This window comes from Lygodium microphyllum, chromosome 23, assembly GCF_053477565.2.
Source record: "Lygodium microphyllum isolate KBCC chromosome 23, Lygodium_microphyllum_v1.1.10, whole genome shotgun sequence".
Taxonomy (NCBI): Eukaryota; Viridiplantae; Streptophyta; class Polypodiopsida; order Schizaeales; family Lygodiaceae; genus Lygodium; species Lygodium microphyllum.
In genome coordinates, this window is record NC_141157.1 from 21,572,735 (window position 1) to 21,595,124 (window position 22,390).

The following is a 22,390-nucleotide window of genomic DNA, read 5'->3' on the forward strand; positions in this document are numbered from 1 at the left end:
TTTAATATTAAATTAGAGCCAAGGGATCTTGAAGGTCTTTTAGATTTCTTTTTTTTTTAATTTTCTATATTTTGTCTAGTTAACATAATATTAGTGAGTTTGGGAATCTCGCAATTCCCATTTTTTGAATACTAAAAAGGTGGCACTAAGATAGCATGCCCATAACTTTCTCAAAACCATAAAATGTGGCCTATCATTGAAAAGCACTTTAAAAATAGAATCTATTGAGCTATAGAGCACTCAATTTGGAGTTACAGTGTTCAATTTATGACAAATCCAAAAGATTTGACCACGTGTCCCAAATTTATGGGGAATTCCCATATTCCCCAATATAGTGTTAGTTGGACTTGAATATACTCAGCGATCCAAGTATATTCGAGGACATAATAATCTAGAACGAAGTGTTTGTTTGTATGAGTAATTTTAACGGTGACTTTAAAGTATTGAAATAAAGAAACTAAGGTAAGAGTTTTAATTTGAAAATTTAGGATAAGAAAAGAACCTTTATTTAAAACCCTAGATACATAAAAGCTATAACTCCAAACTCATTTTCATTTTAATTCTCTACTTCCCTACACTTGTGCTATTCTTCCTTCTCTCTTCCTGTGCCATGGCTACCACTCGTGCCTTCGTAGTAGCAACACAAAGCTTAGCCATTGTGCACCCACCTCCTTCCCTAATGAGACACTGGTAGGTGATTTGGGTAGTCGGCCTCTAACAACCAAGACAACACCACAGGATAAAGACTGAGGATCTCACCTCAACAAAACCCATGAGGTGGAACCACTAAACACATGATAAAAAATTACTAATCACTCACTCCTCATTGAGACTTCAGCTCAACAACTTAAACAGTTCAAACCTTCAAGATTTGATTTTACCACTTTTACAGAGAATCTGACACTGAAACAACCATAGTAGAGACTCTGACAACACAAGCTTTCAAATTCATACAACTCCTATTTTTTAGGGGATGACAACCCCACACAGCAAACCGCCCCACAGAGCGTGATTGCTTCAAACAGTACAAAATCGGTTGTAGACCCTCTCTATTCTTATTTCCTTAGAAGAGCACACACAAACACAAACCAAATACACAAGTAATCAAAGCTTTGCACGAAAAATTCCCATGCCCATTCAATGGCTACAAGCATTTCACTGCTGAAGACACTCCATTACTACATCAAAACCAATTTTACACCGATATATCAGTGGATAATCATGATGACTTCCATGAGAAACCAATTTGGTGTTGTAAAATCTGCTGAATTCACCTATTTTCTCATAGAGCATAGAAACTTCTTCGTGAAGCATTACACAGAATAGTTCATAACTTTTTAACCAAACCTCGGATTGCCAAGCTTCAAGAAGGAAAGTTGTAGCTCTCTTTCCAATCTATAACACTACAAGGGAATGGGGCAATAGCGACGCCGATTAGCGACGGCGGATATCGGCGTCGCTATAGGCGTCGCTATTGCCGTCGCAATTGGCGTCGCTATATGCGTTGCTATTTGTGTCGCATTTAGCGTCGCATATAGCGACGCCAATAGCGACGTCGCAGGGAAAAAAAGTGCGGCCGAAACCAGAGCGCCGTTTTCATTTTCTTTTGTTCGCCTTTAGAGAGCGAGAGCGAGGGAGAGAGCGAGGGAGAGAGCCAAGGCTTTGTGAGAGAAAAGGAGGAAGAGACTTGCTGCCGCCGCCGCCGTCGCCACCGCCACCGTCGTTGTTCGCGAAGGAGAGGAGGAGCCCTCGTTACAAAGAGAAGCCGCCCACGCTCGCCATATCTCATTGGTAAGTCTCCCTCTCTCTTTCTTTTACTTGTTGAAGGTTTAAATCGTTCTCTTTTGTTTGTTTAGGAGAGGAAATGAAAGAGAAGGAGAGGGAGAGGGAGAGAGAGGGAGAGAAAGAAAGGGAGAGGGAGAGGGAGAGAAAGAGAGGGAGAGTGCATTCTCTCTCTCTCTCTCCCTTTTGCTTGTTTAATGTTTAAATTACTTTCTTTTTTGCTTGTTTAGGAGAGGAAACGAGAGAGTAAGAGAGAAAGATAGGGAGAGGGAAATAAAGAGAAAGAGAAAGAAAGAGAAAGAGAAATAGAGGGAGAGGGAGAGGGAGGGGGAGGAAATAGGAGAGGGAGAGAAAGAGAAAGAGAGGGAGAAGGAGGGAGAGTGCATTCTATCTCTCCCTCCCTCTCCCTTTTGCTTGTTTAATGTTTGAATCACTTTATTTTTTGCTTGTTTAGGAGAGGAAATGAGAGAGAAAGAGAGCAAGAGGGAGAGGGAGGGGAAGGAAATGAGAGAGGGATAGAAAGAGAAAGAGAGGGAGAGTGCATTGTATCTCTCCCTCTCCCTTTTGCTTGGAGGATGTTTAAATCACTTTATTTTTTGCTTGTTTAGGAAATGAGAGAGAAAGAGAGATAGAGAGGGAGAGGGAGAAAAAGAGAAAGAGAGGGAGAGGGAGAGGGAGGGGGAGGGGGAGGGGAAGGAAATGGGAGAGGGAGAGAAAGAGGGAGGGGGAGGGAGAGGGAGCGAGGGAGAGGGAGAGGGAGAAAGAGGGAGGGAGAGGGAGGGGGAGGGGGAGGGAGGAAATGAGATCGAGAGGGAGAGAAAGAGAACGAGAGGGAGAGGGAGAGGGTGAGAGAAAGAGAGGAAGAGAGGGAGAGAGAGAGAAAGAGAGGGAGAGGGAAGGGAAGGAAATTTAAGATAATATACGTATTGATAATGGTATGCAATGTGCTTTGCATACGGCCACGTACTTCATCAAAATGAACCCAAAATTATTGTTATAGAAGAAGAAACCCTTAAATTGAGTATAGGATAATTTCTCTTAGGTCTTATGACTATGAGTAGAATTGATTGAAATAAATTTTATTACTATAGTTATAAAATTTCATAGATGGCGCGCATTAATTTTAAAATGGATTACTTATACTCAAAGCCGAGATATAACAAAAAATTATCTACCGGGACAAACAAATCGTTGAGCATGATACAAGGCCGAGATATAACATCGGAAAATCTCTCGACTACTATATACAATGCAAGGTTTATGGTCAACTTGCAACTTGACGTACATCTCCATAAAGCTATCCATTTAAGCCTCGTTTGCTGTAATGTAGATAAGATAGCAAACGAAGAAGGTCCTATTGTTCAAGACCGCGAGTCGTATCTTAATCAGCGTGTCCCATGTCCTTGCTTTCAATGCAAGTTGGCAATTAGACGAAAACGTCGATTATCTATAGAACACGTACGACGATTTGGCGAGTTTCAATCTGAGATCATTGATCAGACGATTGCAGATTTTCAGCAAACAGTAATTTGAAGTTAGCATTTTTCATGCATTGTACTCTCAAGCTAATTGAAAACCATACACAATAAGATTGGGTCTTGTTGGCAAATTTTGTATCCAGGGGAGTGATGTCTCGACCCAAGGGGGAGTGCACCCTTTGCGGCCAATTAGAAGAGTTTGTGGACGTGCGATGGATGGATTGTAGGAGCCAATCGACCACTCGCAAGGCCCATCTATACCATCAATGCTAGAGGAGACAGACAACCTTCCCGACTTGCCTACAATCTTGGAGCCTGAGATGGAGGCAATGATCGATGCATTGATTTCCATGGATGTTGAGACATCTGACCTGCTTAGGAGGAAGCATCCATACCATTATATGATGGGTGCCGAGTATCTCAGTTGAAGACATTGCTTGCACTCTTAAGTGTGCAAGCAAAATACGGTTGGAGCGATACGAGTGTGACTGAGTTATTCAGGTACCTTGCACACAGACTTCATTGTTTTTTTTTATAAACAGTATTATTGCAAACATGGATGGATTTTTCAAGGTGTTTTATGATTTTTTCAGGTTATTGAAATATCATATATTGTCACTTGCAAACACCATGCCTGAGTCTCGTGATGATGCGCGACATGTTTTACGGAAGCTTGGCATGGACTACAATAACATCCATGCATGTATCAACGATTGCATATTGTTTCGAGATGAATACGAGACTATGGAGACATGTCCAAAGTGTGGTGCTCACAGGTATCGACAGGACTTGCAAGGGCAGACCATCCCTCAAAAAGTCCTCAAACACTTTCCGCTCATCCCCCGCATAAACCACATGTTTCGTACGTCTGCCATGGCAAGCTTGACAACGTGGCATGTGCAGAATAGGTCCACGGATGGAGTGCAACGAATATCAGCAGATTCGCGCGCATGGAGCCACATTGACTCTACCTTCCCAGGCTTTGCGCGAGAGCCAAGGAATCTTCGGCTCGGTCTCGCTATGGATGGTGTGAACCCATTCGGTCTGCGCTCGACTTCTTACAATGTGTGGCCTATAGTGCTTGTCAACTACAACATTCCTCCATGGCTTTCTACGAAGAAAGGACATCTCATCCTTAGCTTGCTCGTCCCGGGCCGCTACAAAGTAAAAAATATGGACGTGTATCTTCGTCCATTAGTCGATGAGCTTAAGATTTTGTGGGAGGAGGGGGTCACGGTGCAAGATATGAGTAGGCGCGATGGTCGGCGGTCAGCCAACATTCGAGCCATTCTCATGTGGACGATGCATGACTTTTCGGGATTGGGAGAGTGCTCAGGTGAGCAGACCTTTGTTCTCGCCGGTAATATCTATGTTTTATTTCATTCAATCAAGTATTCACTAGGTCGTGGATCGCCTTGTAGGTCTCGTTACCTCAGGTTATCATGCATGTCCATTGTGTGGGCCACAGTTAGATTCCCGAAGATCACGAACCATGAAGAAGATGGTATATCAAGGACACGCCGCTTTCTTGCCGGAGGATCATGAACTCAAGGAAGGTTTTCTTGGACGACCTCCAGCACATATGAACGCTGCAAGCTGATACGAGCTGAAAATGGTAAACCCGGAATCACATCCAAATGGAATGCGACGGCTCTCAGTTTTCTACGAGTTTCCATATTGGACCCACTTACAGGTCAACCACTTGTTGGATCCCATGCATATTTTCAAAAATGTGGGCAACTTGCTATGGGACCACATCACAGGAAAGAGAGACAATATAGGGTCACGAATGGATTTAAAGGAGGTAGGTAAGATGGAGGCGCTTTGGCCGCAGTCGAGAGCTGAAGGGGGAGTGCAGCTTCCTCGCGCTCCCTGGGTTTTGTCTACCAAAGAAGAGCGCATTGTGAAGCAAGTAATCAAGTCTATCCGCACTCCGACGGGTATGATGCGTTCTCTCAGGTCCGCATTTTCTAAAGATGACCAAATGTCTGGGCTAAAATCCCATGATTGGCATAAGATATGTCAGGTTTGTGAACAGAATGGATTTTAATTAGCGTGGACATTTTGAAATTTGAAAAGTGACCATTATTCTTAATGCTTTCTCATTTGTGGCAGTTTGTCCTACCGATCGCGATCGCGGGATGCCTAACTCTAGAAATTCGCGGGGCCATTTACAAGCTGTCGACTTTGGTGCAATGGATCTCACAGAAAGAGATTAAGACGTCCTCTATTGAATCCGCAAGGCAGGGAGCAGTTGAGACGGTCTGTCTCTTTGAGAAATACCTGCCCACTAGCATGCTCACGATACAAGTTCACCTTCTTGTGTATCTTGTGGAGGAAGTGGAGATTGCTGGACCTGTCCATACGCGATGGATGTTCTTCCTAGAGCGCTTCATGAAAACCCTGAAAGGCTTTGTGCGACAACGAGCTCGTTCGGAAGGTAGCATGGCGGAAGGTTGGTTGGTGTTAGAGGCGTTAGTGCATATCTCACAATGGCTACCAACGGTGGAACCAGACAATGAAATGCTATGGACGCTGAAGGACGATGATAGGCTGACTGGAGATGTGGTGGTTGGAAATGGGGTAGAGAAAAGAATGGATGCCTCAATGGAAGAGAAGGTGAATCGCTTTTGTATGTTGCACCATGCCTCCATGGAGACGTGCCTCGCCAAGTACCAGATTGCAAGGCAAGATCGAGAGGAAGCGCGAGCTGAATTTCGACACAGTACGCGTCACCGATCGATTCGATATCCCGAAGGCATGGAGGAGATGCTGCGGTTTATGTCAACACGATGGTTGTATGGAGCCTTGATTGCAGCATCCAGCGAAGGAACAGAGGTCTCAATGGAGGAGTGGGAGTTCTCGAGGGGATGCAGTCCAAAGGTAATGAGGGGTTTAGAATGTGTCGTATCTAAATTTGCTTGCTACATCTAATTTGAGTGTTTCAATGTGCAGTACAAAATATATAGTGTAGCGTGGTCACACGGACGGCATTTTCGGGTGGAGCGTATTGACAAAATGCGCTCCACAATGGACTGTGGTGTCATGGCAAGGTTTGAGCAAGAGAGCCAGCGACAAGCAAAGGATCCGAACACGGTTGTGGATGAGATGGAGTATTTTGGGAATTTGCAAAGTATTATTACGGTGGATTACCGTAGCTTCTCCATGATAATATTCGATGTGCAGTGGTTCAAAGTGGTACTTGGAGGAGCTGGTGCAACAGTTCGACGAGGTCCATCTGGATTTCTCGAAATAGATTCCGAAAAAAAATGGATGGATTTGCGCGACACCTTTGTGTTGCCGACCCATTGTGAACAGGTACAACTAGTCATTTGCTTGCTAATTGTAATACGACATGGTTTATGTCACAATGGTTTAAAGACGAAATCCCCGATAACCTCGATGGTGGTATATTATACCTTCAAATCCTCGAGGTGCGAGAGTATACGATCAAAGTGATGTTCCAGGCATAGATGAAGAAAATATGCAAATAGAGGGATCGAAATTACAAGGGGTGGAGGCCACCGCAAGCTTGGAGCACGCATCAGCTAACAATGATGGAAATACAGAAGTCGTAGAATTTTTTGAGAACGAGGCAGACTCGTTCTTTTGTGGTGACATGTCTATGAACCTTCCAGTGTATGCAAAGTTGTGTCAGGAGATTAACATGGGACCATAGAATACTTCATTCTTGGAGAATTGTATTACTCAATTCGTTGTTTAAATCTTCCATAAAGGTAGATAAGATATGCATTTTAAGAGGGATTTTTCAAAAATGATTTATATTAATGTGCTTTGTATAGTTTAAATTGATTATTCTAACATTATTTTTTATCTGTGCAGGTATCGACATTTTCAGGATGAGTCGAGGGATGAGCGATGAGGAGTTTCAGGAGATGATGGCACGTATGTCTCCAGATCAGCTCGCGAGATTCAGAGAGATTGCGGATCAGGAGATGTCTCGTTCTTCGTCAGGGCGCTCTGCTAGATCAGCTTCAGCGCGATCAGATGCTTCAGCTTCGAGCAGACGATCTCGACGCTCGCGACTTGGGCCAGAGGGAGGGACTGCGACTGTAGGAGGCTCATCATCATACCACCTGTTCTGTGGCATGGTACCGGTTCGAGGGGGGTGCGTGTATGTGTGATGTGGAAAACTGAGTGTAGCAGAATCATGCAGAATGCGTGTGATATCAGTGGTCAGTGTATCAAGGGGTGCGTATGGATCAAGTGACGTGATGTTCTCCTCCAGAGAGGGAGATAGAGAGGGAAAGAGAGAGAGAGAGAGAGAGAGAGAGAGAGATAGAGAGAGATAGAGAAGGTGAAAGAGAGGGAGGAAGAGAGCATGAGAAAGAGGGTGACACAGAGGGTGAGAGAGTGAAGGAAGAATAATCCAAGGGGTTCCCTTCTCTTCCCTTGCATAGAGGTTGTCCACATGCATTCCTTCTCTCCTGTTGGTTGGGGACCCATACCTTGTTTTTACATGATTATCCTTTGACCGCAAGCTCATCTTGTTCCCCAACTAGCCCTCACTAATCGAGTACAAGATGTAGAAGTCCTGTGCGAAGCACATCTAAAAGGGAAGAGATCCGGGACGGCACCCAAGCGGAAATTGTCGCACTGAGATGGTAATCCCTCAACAAGGAAGGGTGAGGGTATCGTTGCCAATCCACATGCGATACCTGTCGTAAGTAATGTATTTTCAAATTAATAGATGCTTACTTTGATTTCCCACATGAGGAGCATTAGACCCGTATTATGCCACGTGAGAATAGGACATTGAAAAGGATAAACTCCATCACAAGTATTCGAAGGATTGAATTCCCCAAATGCATGTATCAAGAGGAGTTAATTGTATTTAGATGCTATGTGATGAATTCATAAACAACATTTGAGGCTTCAAGCATGTCCTCGCAATAGTAGGTGTGTTTCCCTCCCTTTGAAGGCATATGTTGCAACTTGCATGCCTGAAGGATTGCATGGCAAGCAGCTTAGTGTAGAAAAGAATCAATACCAAAGCTCTAGACCTTTTTCCAAGCTCTCATTAATAGCTTATATTTGATAGATTAGGAGTCTTGATGTTGTGCATAGTTAACATAAACGGTGATCATAAGGGCTAAAACTGAGATGCCTTGAGATCCATTCGATAGCTACAATGTTATCAATCCTATTTGGGGACTGGAGTAGATACAAACAACTCTAGGCTTCAAAGGCAAATGAAGAGCTTAAGGGTTAGGAAACCCTAAGTCAACGGAAAGACCGATGCTTTTATACTCACTAGGAAGAAGGTTCGGTTATCAATCAAAGTAAGGGATTATTAGGACTCATGTCTTGAGCAATGTTGAAACTTCAACATATGTCCTAGTCGAATGGAGGAAGTGTTAAGTAAATTTTTCATGGAATCGCTTAGATCCCAAGCGGGAGAGCAAATACACGATTGAAAGGTTATCGTGATTATTTCTGCAATGTTGGAAAAAGATATCACCATTTTGTTGATTGATCTAACATCATCATAAATGCTTTTTTTATTAAACTGATTGTTGAAATGTGATCTAGATGATTATTCCAAGTGCTTGTGCTTGATGGTAAATGCATGGCAAGGATTTGTGACGAAAGGTTGCCATGGGAAATAAAGGGATATTTCCTTGGAAGATGATATTAGGCTAATTACTTTGATTGTGCTTGATTCTTAATTGGATTAAGTAAGAAAGAATATTTGCACGGGTGGATCATCTCCAAGATCGCACCGCGGATTACCCCGAGAGAGCACTGCTCGATTTACGAGTCGAAGGTCGAGTGGTGAAAAGGCCAACCACAGAAAGTTGTGTCTCACTCCTAGGTCACTTGGGGTCATTGGAGCTCTATACACCCCTTGCCGAGTCTGGAACAGAGTTGTAGACTACCGTGAGTCCAACGTCTAGGGCATTGGAAGATCCTATTCTAAATACTGGGTGGAAATTATGGTGCCATGTGATTTGGACTGGGTAGTTCTATTGGACATAAGGGATACACAATTTCTCTTGTATGGGCAGGAGACAAAGATTAACTTGAACATAAGTTAAGAAACTTGTTTGTCAAAATGACTACTTGCTCTGTATTTGTGTTTGTGATGTAAATTACACAAACGAACCTTGTTCTCTAGAATGCTTAAATCTCAAGTGGTACTATGCATGTTCGACACGTGGTTGAGATATTTCAGTTTTGAGACACGCACTTCATGTAGGAAGAGAAGAAAATGTGTTCTCGTTTCCAATTTTGGGTCCCTCAGTGGAATTTTGCATGGCAAGGGGCATGTTTGCCATCTAGCAATTAAGGGGAAGCAAGGGGAATCTTGAAAAATTAAGGGAAAAAGCAAAAACGTGAGTAGTTTTTTATTTGGAAAAAGAGAAGAGAAGTTTTCGACACAATACAACACAATGAGAGAGAGAGAGAGAGAGAGAGAGAGAGAGAGAGAGAGAGAGAGGGAGGGAGGAGAAGAATCTTGCAGGCTGAAGAAGGGAGAAATCTGAAGCTCAGAAGAAGACGAACCAAATTGTCAGAAGAAAGAGACCGTGAAGCTGTAGTTATTGAAGCTATAGAGCAGGATGGCAGGGCTGAAGTTGATGGGCTGATGCGAGTTCTCAGTTTTCAGATGATGGTAATAGGAGTCTTCTTTTGTCTTATTTTCTTCTATTGCTTTGTGGGGTAGAGAGTTTGTGGATCAATTTTGGTGTGTGGATATGAGTGAAAGACAGCAAAGGGTTGTTCTTCTTCATGATGAGAGTGATGTTTGTTAGTTGTTGAGTGAGGCTGCCCGTCAACAGAGAAGAATAGCAGTAAAAAGTCTCTACATCTATAACTGGGTATGAGGCACGGAACATTATGGGCAGATGTTGAATGCATGGGTTCGAGTTAGTGGAAATCTAAAAGGATTCGCAGTAGACAAGGAAATAATGGATCAATGTTTGTAAATTTTGAAGCTTGCACAACTCTTCATCAATGCAAGATTGTAAATTTGGAATAGAGTATTTGTGTTTGTTGTATATAGCATGCAGGAATTTGTGACTGTAGACTGTGCAGAGCTGTTTTAGGGTAGCAGATTAAAGAATTTTGCTTTGAATTTTTCTAGAGAATTACACTACAAGATATAGACCTTATAGCGACGTTTAAAGCGACGAAAATACAAACAACAAAATTTGCCCCCGTCATCGCAAAAAGAACCGTTATTGACGACGCCATAGAATCGTCGCTATAGCGACAGTTACAGAGAATTTGCGACGCTGATAACGACGACAGTAGCGATGCGTGCAGTAAATTTGCGACACAAATAGCGACGGTAACAGAGAAAAAAAAAATTTGTGGCAGGGCAGCAAGCTGCCCTGCCACATATAGCACTGTGTGCTGTATGAGAGCCATACAAAATAGTTTCTGCACTGCTGCATACAAAGTGTTTGCAAACAAAAAGAATGTATACTGAAATCATAAAACTGATAGATGAAATAAATACATGATATCGCATAAAATGCGATTGGTACAATCATAAAACAATATCATTAATACATAGAAAATGTCTACATAGATCGGGCGACTAAAAACTAAAGGTATGTGAGCTCTAAGGATCCAAGGGCAAGCTACAAATCGTCGTCCCCCGAAAGCTCTTCCCGCTGTAAAGGAGCATCAAACGGATTCTGCAGAAAAAGAAACAACATATCAATCCACCATACAATAATGCATTCAAATATCTCATGGTAACTACGGACAAGAAAGATGAGTGACTTACTGGGCCGCCGCGTCTATACAATCGGTCGATCAATGATCTGAGACCGTGCCTCTCTGCATATCGAGTCTCAAGGCCTTGCAGATCGCGATTTGTAATGGAGTGCTGCAAAGAAAACAAAATGCTAACTGTTAGAAACATGATTGTCAGTACAAAGAATATCTCAAAAAAATAAATAAGCAAAACAAAAGAGAAACTTACAAAGTCCTCCAAATATGTCCTGTGGCCGCCACTCCCAAGATGATGTACAGATCCGGCCTCGATTTGTGCCCTCGCCGCCTCCCGCTGCTGACTCCAACGTCCTGGTGAATTTGTAGCCTCCTCCCTCAGTCGGCGCCAGTCGTCTGCATCTAATCACTCGGGCTTTAGAGCCCCACTCTTGATTGCCTTGCGTGCGTCGGATCATCTATGTGACATGTATGCACGCATGCAATCCATCATCCAGCCCGTAGAGAATCTATCCACTGCGGCTGGCACCGGGAACTCCTCGTGCAAGGATGCTACTATGTACTCCTTGCTCCCCTCCGGTATGTTCCTCCAATGATCCAGGACGTTGTGCCAAAAAACTTGTTGGCACAACTCCCTTATGCGAGCCATCACCCTCCTCCCCTCATCATTCATGATGATGACTCCTGACCTGCCATCCACTAGGTATCCATAATCCCTAGGAGTGTGCCTTGTATGGGCCCTCTCCCATCTCCGTCCATGCTCCTGGGCATATCCAGGAGACCCCTGAACATCCGGTGTACTGACGGGGGTACCCTCTCCCGGAGTGCCACTCAAAGGGGTGCCACCAGAGGGGGTGCCACCAAAAGGAGTGCCACCAGAGGGGGTGCCACCAAAAGGCGTGACATCTGCCGACGGCTGCGCAAAAGCCGGAGTAACTGGAGTGGACGTCCCCACAAGTGTGACAAATCCTGGAGGTGACCGAGCTCCAGCTGAACGACGAGACGGAGATACCGCGTCCGTGTCTCCACAGCAGCACCCCCCGATCTACGTCGACAGCTACGCGATTTAAAGGCTAGAGGAGAGATCACACACAGACAGGCGCAGAGACGCATGCACCGCTTGACCTGCCGTAAAAAGCGGGAATGGGAGGAGGAGAGATATTGGGATATATACCACCTTCTTATGAGCAGAGATTGTGCAGAGACATGGAGGCAGATCAGAGAACCACGCTCACCCACACCGATATATGACCCTGCAGTATGGCATGGATATGCACAGAGTTTATATCATGTACCTGCACAGCCGCTGATACCCACACCATGTACACCGAGACCAGGTATTTCATCCTTTTTCACCACTAGTATGGTGAAACATGCTATCTCACGGTTACAGCATGGCCACGCTCGAGACCAGTTTGATCTTCAGGCAGAGCATATTATATATGGCAGAGACACATTGGCTCCACTCATTGCTCACCTCTTCAACCATGCATTGTCTGAGGGGTTCCCTGACTTGTGGACAGAGCACACCATTGTACCTATCCACAAGTCAGGGGATCCTATGGATCCTAACACATATAGGACCATCATGATTGGGCCAGTTTTGTCCAAACTTTATGGCACGGTGATGGAGGAGGAGCTCAGCACGCTGGCAGAGAGAGAGTGCATGCGCACACCCGGACAGGCAGGGTTCAGACGAGCATTTTCTACCATAGACCACATCTTCACTATCCGTTGTCTGATCGACCAGACACGAGTGAAGAAATAGAGATTGTACTGTTGCTTTGTGGATTTCCGCAAAGCCTTTGACACGGTTCCGAGAGAGAGGCTTTTCAGACGCCTACTTGATCTGGGGGTGGATGATGACATGATGTGGGGTATTTATGCACTATATGAGCGGGTTACTGGCAGAGTCAGATGTCCGGGAGGTATATCAGATCCCCTTGTGAGCACCATTGGTGTGAAGCAAGGATGCCCACTCTCACTGACTCTATTTGGGCTATACATTGATGAGATAACAGAGTTTATTCAACAGCGAGCCGGTGGAGGTATAGATCTCAGTGGAGCCACAATTCATATCTTACTATATGCAGATGACATTGTGTTGGTCTAAGACTCAGCTCGGGGATTACAGCAGCATTTATTAGCATTGGATGATTTTTGCATACAGAGAGGCATGACAGTGAACCTTGGTAAAACCAAGGTTCTTATATTCCATACATCAGCCCAGATACGCAGACAGAGTATTTTCATGGTAGCAGGAGGGAGTATTGAGGTCACTGGATCATATGTATATTTGGGAGTCACCTTTACAGCAGCTTCAGGGACTTTCTCGATGACACAGGTAGCTCGTGACCGCCTCACTAGGAGCGACAGTGTCATCAGGCACATTTCCAGGAGCCCCGCACCAAGGGGTGGCTCTTTGATACTCTAGTCACTCCAGCACTGATGTATGGAGCAGCTATATGGGGGCCAGGCCTTGCCGATTATGTATGGACATTGATGGAGAGACCTCAGGTGATCATGATATCTAGATTGATTCGCAGCAAGGCCTCAGTCCCACATGACATTGTGCGAGCAGATCTTGCCACACCGCCCATGCTAGTCGAGGCATTATTTCAGACAGTCTGCTTCCTACACAGATTTCAGGATATGGACAGAGATCGCATTGCATATAGAGCATATATGGCATCTCAGGAGATGGCTCGAGCGGGGGATACCACATCATGGTATGCACAGACTAGAGCTTGGTTTGACAGACATGGGCTGGACATTGATAGACTCCCACCTCTTCTATATGATACTCAGGCTCCCACTTACACCCTCTCTCTCTCTGAGAGGAACAGAGTCATCAGACAGGAGATATGGCATATTTATATACAGAGGACATGGGTCAGCCCTGCACAGCCACTGCCATCGAAGATGGCACATGATTATACACAGTTCTTGAGGATATCAGAGTAGGGATTCATAGAGATTCCGAGATATATGCAGATCTATATGCCACATCGATTGAGAATTCTTATTGGACAACTCAGGGTATCATCACATCAGCTTATGATTGAGAGTGGCAGAGCCAGTGGCATCCCGCGAGAGGAGAGGATATGCCCCATTTGCAGATCAGAGGTGGAGAGTGAGGAGCATTTTGTTCTCAGATGCCCGGCATACTCAGTGTTGAGATCTAGATACACATTGAGTAGCTCACTTCAGGGATGTATGACTGATATGGATCAGAGATCATTTGGCCGTTTTCTGGGAGAGGCATGGCACATCAAAGAGCAGAGCACACAATGGGTCCCAGTCAGAGAGGGGCCCACCCAGACGACAATTACACAGTTCTTTCAGACAGACAGAGTGAGAGCTACTGTACCAGCCTCCAGCCAGACCTCCGGGCTCACACTACAGCAGGCTGAGGACCAGCGTACCCGACGCCGCACGAGGATTCGTGGGTTTCGTACTCCACAGCCACACTGACAGGAGATCCGGAGGATTCTTGATCTACATCGACAGTAGACTGAGATCCGACGACACTCAACACATTGGATCTCAGATCTCCAGTTTGCTCTTTCTCCACCGCCGATGTACCACATCCTGCATCCAGGAGGGATCACCTACTATTAGCGACTTCGACGACTGCTACTACATCCCACGATAGTATATCTCCCTGCATCTGTTACATATACACATCGCACCACTTTATCACAGCCGACAGTTGTTCCCCTATCACAGCCGACATTTGTTCCCCTTTTGTAGCCATTATCTGGAGTACCAGAGCTACATACGCACATACACATACACGACACTTATCACACTCACAACAGCATATTTTCAGTTTCCAGTTTTTAGCTTTTCATTCAGCACTTTTATTTTGGATAGCTGGACCTCATCAATTGTATCACAGTTTGTCTCATAGGCCAGTTTTGGTCTTTAGAAGACGTTAATATAACTTTCTTTCTTTCTTTCTCTCTCTCTCTCTCTCTCTCTCTCTCTCTCTCTCTCTCTCTCTCTCCCCCTTCTTCTTCTCTTCTTCTTCTCCTCTCACTCTTTCTCTCCCTCTTCTTCTTCTTCTTCTTCTTCTTCTTCTTACCTCAGGCCGATAGCAAGGGTGGAGTCTCTCTCTCTCTATTCCACAATAGAAAAAAAAGAAAAGGGATGGTACCTCTCACTTAAGGAGGGGGAAAGGGTTTTGTAAGGGGGAGGGAGGTTTATTATGGGGAGGGGGGAACTGATAGTAGGGGGGAGTGAGGTGCCACATGTGTGCCCCTCCCCCCATCGATTTGATCGTCGTCTTCATCCTGATCTTCCTCGTCATCGTGTTCGTCAGCTCCACCATCGTCACCTTCTTCCTCGATGTCGTTATCTGCTTCTTCCTCTTCACTCGATGTCATCGGCTTTTTTTCTCCTCTTCGTTGTTTTCTCTCCCCGCCACCTGTCCTCGACGACAAGGGGGAGAAATACAAAAAAAAAAACTTATTTTTTCATTATTAAGGGGGAGGTAAATTCCCATGCCCCACGGGTAGAAACGTTACATGATTTTATAGATTTTGATATATAAGATGCCCCAGCACATGTTGATGAGGTGGCTTGATATGATGGCACGAGTGTCAATGACATCTCTGCCATTCTAAGCATCCAAGAGCATATTGAGGATGCAGCACCACAGTATGAGATCTCAGATGAGGAGACGAGGGTGGCCCAATTCCAGGAGCAGACCTGGGTGGATACTCCATTACAACAGATAGATGATGCAGAGAAGGTAATGTTATCAAATTCGCATGCAAATTTATCAGTAGGGCCTCTAGGGCATCAGGAACGTTTATATAATTTTTTGTAGGAATCGGGCCTCCAGAGCAACCGTGGCCAAAGGCTTGTGTTTGGGGGCCCGAATCTGCAAAAAATTATCTCAATATTCTCGATGCTCTAGAGGCCCTACTAGTAAATTTGCGTGTGAATCTGATGTATATATCTTTAGCACACTCCATGCATAGTGAGTCTGACACAGTGAGTCTCACACTGAACTCGTGTGATGTATGACATTATGTATATAGATGAATTTTCATCTAGACAAGGTGGCCAATCTGGTAGCCAAGGAAGGGTGTAGGACTCAACATTGAAGGAGTGCATTGATTAGCTTGTGAGCAACATTATTATATTTCATAAGACATACTCTACGGCTTTTGTTGAGAACTTCCTGAAGTTGAGGGCACTAACGAACTAACAAAGGTTGGGCCCTTCAAGACCACCATCCCGACGAACTCCGGCTTGGAGAAAGTAGTGTTTCTTAGACATTCAAAGTTCCTCTACTTATTCTCTAATACTAGGTTTGGGCCACTTTTTTCCATGGTGGCCCGTGGCATGGTTGCTGGTGTTTAGGACCCCAATGTCATTAGGCAGGAACTACTAGGGAAAAATGTGTTGTTGCCTATGATCAAGAATAGCTCTGACCATGGGGAGTGTATCTCGAAGAAGTTTAGGAGAGAGTAGATGTACTTTTTTCCAAATGATATCTCATCACCAATATAATACACTTTGTAATCTTCTCTTGAAGTAATGAAAACCAATGTTTGTTGGAATTTTGTGCATAGTTTGTCATACATGTCGTTTATTTTTTTAAAAACTTGAATGTTACATTTATTTATCGGATTTATACACAACACGATTTGTACTCTAAATTTAATATGTAGTGCTTTATCAAGTTTGTGAGCAACATGTATTCATTCAAACGCATGTAACGATAACTCGAAGACACAAATAAAACAAATAACAATAGAATAAACAAAAATAAGACACGCCAAAAAAATTGTATTTATATTCATAACATTTTACATGGGATCCATTACAACCAAGGTTTTACAAAATCTCTTTGGAAGCTACATTCCATATATGTTTTAGTAGTACACCCTTATCGTTGTTGATCTCCGTGAGAACTATCCTTCCATATCCAAAAGAGCCTCACTCTCTGCAAATCCCTATCGGTGACGATGACTCTCCTTGCATGCATTGCTGCATAGACCGAGTCTCCAAACAAGTCAATGAGGTAAGCTTTGATAGCTTCCTGTAGTGCAAGGAGGGCTTGGTCAATCCAGTGATCAGGTTGTTGCAAGCGTGATCCATCTGGGAAGTGCCTCATGCTATTCTTAATCAATATGCCATCCATAATCTCTCGCACTAGCTTTTGGAATGGAGCCTTTGGTATCAGGAGATGTGTGGTCTTCTGGTAATGGTGAATCTCATGAAGAGCCAATGTGTGTGGCCTCCACCCATCGATGCTGGCAATGTTGGTGTGGTGATGGTGGTGGTGAAGCTAGGGGAGGTGGCTAGTGCATGGGATTTCTAGGGGGATGTCTCCGGGATTCTCTCTTGGTGTGTGCCATGTCTTCTAGGAGAGAAAACTCAAAACTCAAAAGTGAAATATGTAAAATGAGGTGAAACTTTAAACTTATAGCCAAACTTTTTAAAAACCCTTAAACTTGAATTAATGTATCCAAGCTTTGGAAAAATATGACCAATGATCCAATTGATGTGAAATTTTACCTCTGGACTCCTCTAGGATACATCAGCTACCCAAATAAAAATTGGCCTCATCAGAAGCCTCTAGGCACCTAACATCTAGGGCCTTGAATCCCCAGATTTAGGGCCCCAAACGCAAGCCTCCAGACAAGTGTCCCTAGAGGCTTCTGATGGGACCAATTTTTTAATATCCATGAGTTTTTATGATGCCCGCCAGCATGTGGGTGAAGTTTCACTAGATTTTGATTTATAAAATTGATGGTTCAATCATTTTTTGAAAATTCATTAACTAGATTATACTTCACTAATAACAGAAAAACTCACCACTGAGTGTGTGCAACTGCATATTAAATGTGTTGTCAACCAAACTACATGAAATATTGGAAACTTAAAATTTCACAAAAAATAAGTCATGGGTCGAATGGAATATCGCATATCAGATATAGTGTTGCCAAACTGCTAAATATAGTAAAGATATAGTGCATCGGCCCATATACTAGTGATCACTTATGTGTGCATGATTGTGCATTGATTTATCCTCAACAAAACTACTTTCAAAATTAGAAACTTCAAGACACGCACAATGCAAATCATGGTCAAAATAGAATATCAAATATCAGATTTGGCATTACAAAACCATGAAATGCACAGTAGATAGTGCATTACACCAAGTACAACTAGAGCTAGGAAAAATTTAGCTCCATTTTGCAGGCCACTGCTATCAAATACTTGAAGGTCTACTAGAAAGATAACCCAAAACTAAGCTCCTTACAATCTACAACCCAACCTGAGCTAAAAACATAGATCCAATTACAAGGTAGCTTCTCAAATCTTTTTGTTGACATTAAGATTAAATGCAACCTTGTTGTTAGTGGATCCTACAAACAAGAATCATATCTATGGGCTTAATAGTCATATGCCATGCATGAATGGCTAAAAGTTGACAATCACTCCTTAGATCAATCAAGTAACTTTCAGCTACTTCTTGGAGAGCAAGCAAGGCTTGGCTTGACCATTGCATGTTGACCATTGCTTCACATTCCTTTCCTGGTTCCTTGAAAAGAACTTGTGATGATGCCCTAATTGCAGATCTTGTAGTATTTCTTGCACCAACCTAGAGAATGGTGCCGTAGGAGTAATCAAGTTGGCACTCTTCTGGAATTTCCTTATCTCATGTAGTGCAGTTGTGCCTAGTCTTCATCTTTGCTTCTTATGTGTTGGAGGACATGTATTACTAGCTTGAGAAATACTGGGAGGTGGGGCAATTGGAGAGTATGGACCACCATTTCTAGACAATGGTGAACCATCATTATTGAACACACTAGGGCCACCATTGTTGGACACAGTAGTGCCACCATTATTAGCTGCAGTACGGCCACCATTGTCGGCCACTAGGGGACCTTTTTCACTCACATTACGCTCACTAGATTCAAAAGAGTATTGAGCTCTTGCTCTTACAGGCGCCTTCTTGATAGAAAGCTTGGAGTATGCCATGGTTGTGATGATGAAGGATAGAAAGGTGGAGGGTAGAGTGAAGAGTAATGGGAAAAAATGAAAGGAGATACTTGACTTAAAGACAAGACTTTTAAACTTTTTGTGGTCAAAATGAACTTTAAAATTATCATTTCATTTCATTTCTCCACCCCATCCCTACCTCTCTCTATCTCCTACCACCCCCCTCATGCCCCTCTATGTTTAGGCCAATGAATTTTCCAAGGTTTGGAATTTTCATATCTTTGTCTTAGGATTTCAAAATTGCCTTTTCATGATTTAAAAACATAGTTTGAAATTGACTTTGAAAAACATAGTATAAAACCAAATTTTTAAACAAATTTTGCAAGACATCTCATGTTAAAGATAGGAGTGTTGATATGTCATATCCTTAGTACATGTGCTCTCTCGTGGACTCTAAATGCATTAAAAGTATTATATTTATCTAGGTGTCCATGTCTCGCCATCTCTCTCTTGGGTTTCCAACCATTGTGCGTGGCATTGTCTAGCTGTGATTTTTTCATATCTTGTTTTTCTCACTTCATATATTGCCATACTTATAAATTTTGCTTGAGATGTTTTGGACTTCTTTTCTTTTTCCTCGTATCCTATCTCTAATATCCTATACCACCATTGTAATAATTGCCTCCTAGAATTGGAATCATTGATGCCACCTCCATGATCAGTTGTATTTTGAAAAGCATATCGAGCTTGCCAGTGAGATCATTCCATGCCGTGAGTTGACCATACTGTCAAACTTCCTTGATCTGCAAAGTATGGACCATGTGCTTCAAGTATATGTTGCACAAGAAGAGAGATTAGAAACACAAACTAATTCGAAATGATTATTATTTTTGTAATGGGAATAGCAAGGTGCAACTTTTTTCATGCTTCATATTTCTCTAGTTGTTTTACAAGTATATTTCTTTTCTCATCTCGAGGTGGAGATATAAACTTCCTAGCCTTGGGTCCGCCAAAGTATGGTTTACAAGGAATATTTCCACTCTTGCTCGATTTTTTCTCGTGCTTTTTTATTTCTACTTGGCCCCCATGCAATCCAACTTTAGAGAGGACTTTTTCTACCTTCTTGCATGTAGCATCAACTTCTGACATAGGCTGCATCTTGTATGCAAAGCATATATATTCATATACTAGCTTCTCAATTATTTTAACCAAACAATGCAATGTGCAAAAGTGGACCCTTGTTAGTGGTATTTCCAAAATAGGGTGCCAATTTGGATCCATTGGAACTAGCATTCCATTTCTCATGACTTTTTTATCACATGTTGAAGCACCTTGTTGTCTTGCCTTGGCAAGCCATTGTTTCTTTCCATCTTTCCCTTTCTTCCTAGTTTCCATGCAATACATGCACATAAATTTTTCATTCCTTACATTTGATAAACCAAACATACACTTCAATGTTTTTAAATTACGTGCAAGATGCCATTCAACTTGATAGTCCCCAAACCCCTCTATGTGTAAAATTGCTCCATTATTTTGTTGTTGAATAACACTGGGGTATGTTAATGAGGTTTTTAAAAAAACTTTAAGTACTTCATGGTCCTCCTTTTGGTCCTTCAAATGTTACAAGCAACCATATTTCATTCTCTCGTTGCACACCGAAGTATAAAGGATGGTTTTCATCGATGTTGGGATCCAATGCTCAATGCATAAGTGTTATACTCACACATTCAAGTTTTTACCTCTTAATAATCTCACTCTCATCAATTAAGGACATTGCGTCTACATTCTTCCATAGATATATTGTAGAACTTGACCATAGCAATTTGAACGCTACATATATCCAATACAAAGTTGTTGGATATATTCAATACAAAGGCAAGTTCTTTGGAACCATACTTCAATATGTGTGTGTGTTCAAGATGTGTCGGCTCACCAATAAGCTCTAAAACTTTCTCATTTAGCTGTTTTTTAGTCTTCTTCACATGAAATGGTTTTGGCAGAGGCATTACTCGCTTAGTTTTGAAGACTCACTTAAAACATGTATCTAATTGTTAATAGAGCATATTTTATGACTTAGAACTCATTCCCATCTTGTCATATAATCCATGAGCATTTGTAGCAGCAAACAAGTTGCTCACATCCCTAAGATGTTCACTTAGGACACCATCTACAATGTCCCTGAATTTACGATTTTCCAATGCATTTTTTACCATATCCTTGCTTAGGACTTTGGTAACAGTATCATTGTAGCAGATTGAGCATATACCATCTATGATATTGTCCACTTCATTTGGTTAATTGGTGAATTGGTTTAACTAATCGGATGTGCCAACATGCTTCTTTGGTTTTTAAAGTGGGCCCAATCTCCAATGTTTTTGTGAGCTTCTTCTTTATGTTTCCATTCTTCTTCTCCAAGTCCATAACTTTAGATAGTTACTCCATATTCTGTACGTGTGTAGCATACATAACATCTTCAATGACAGACATTGCTTGTTGTAGGCTTTGGTTCTCCCTATCTTTCTCAGCCAATAATGTATCATTTTTCACCAAAGACTGCATATTCCCTTGTAATCTTGTCTTCATAATTGTCAAGACTTGATGAACCCCTACTAATCCTTGTGTGACAAGTCTACATGTGTATCCATACAATCTTTCATTGCCTTCACAAACAAACTATACAAATGATGTAAGCCCTTCAAATTATGGTGGCCTTTAAGTGACTAGATTGGGTGGATAAATGCACCCATCAACCCAAAGGTCCACATTTTTTTCCATGCATTTCTTTCTTGTTGTATCATGTATCTTATTGCATCGTCTCTTTCCACAATTCTTTTGAACATTGGTGCATATTCATCCTCCAATTAAAAGTGAATATCTCTCTTTCTCTTGGTACGTCCTGCACCTGCATCGTGCAAAGAAAAATATATGTCAATTTTAGCTTGGATTAACATTCAAATCACACAATTACACCCCTTTGATTCACTATATCAGTGTTTTTTTTTACCTAGTTGGATTTTGTCTCTTTCTCTTGATTTCAATCATGATAGACCCTAATCAATCCCTAATCTACATGTAATCTTAGCTTTTAATCTACCTCTAATTAGCATCAAATCTTATCTTCTTTTCTATCCAAAATATTCTCTCTCTCTCTCTCTCTCTCTCTCTCTCTCTCTCAATAAGAATTGATCAAAGATATTTAAACACATTTACACGAAAGCTTGGCTAGTGGAGAATAATAACATCATCTTATCTTCTGCCTTTTTTACTCTCTGTCACTCTATCACTTATTTTCTTAGTTCATCTCACACGATCCTCTCTCTTCCCCCTTCTCCCTCTCTCCCTCTCTCTCTCCCTCTCCCCCCCTCTCTCTATGAATTAATACTTAAGGATTAAACAACAACAGTGAAGAATAATAACATCACAAAGATTTAAAAAATAAAGATACCTCCATTATCACTTGATTG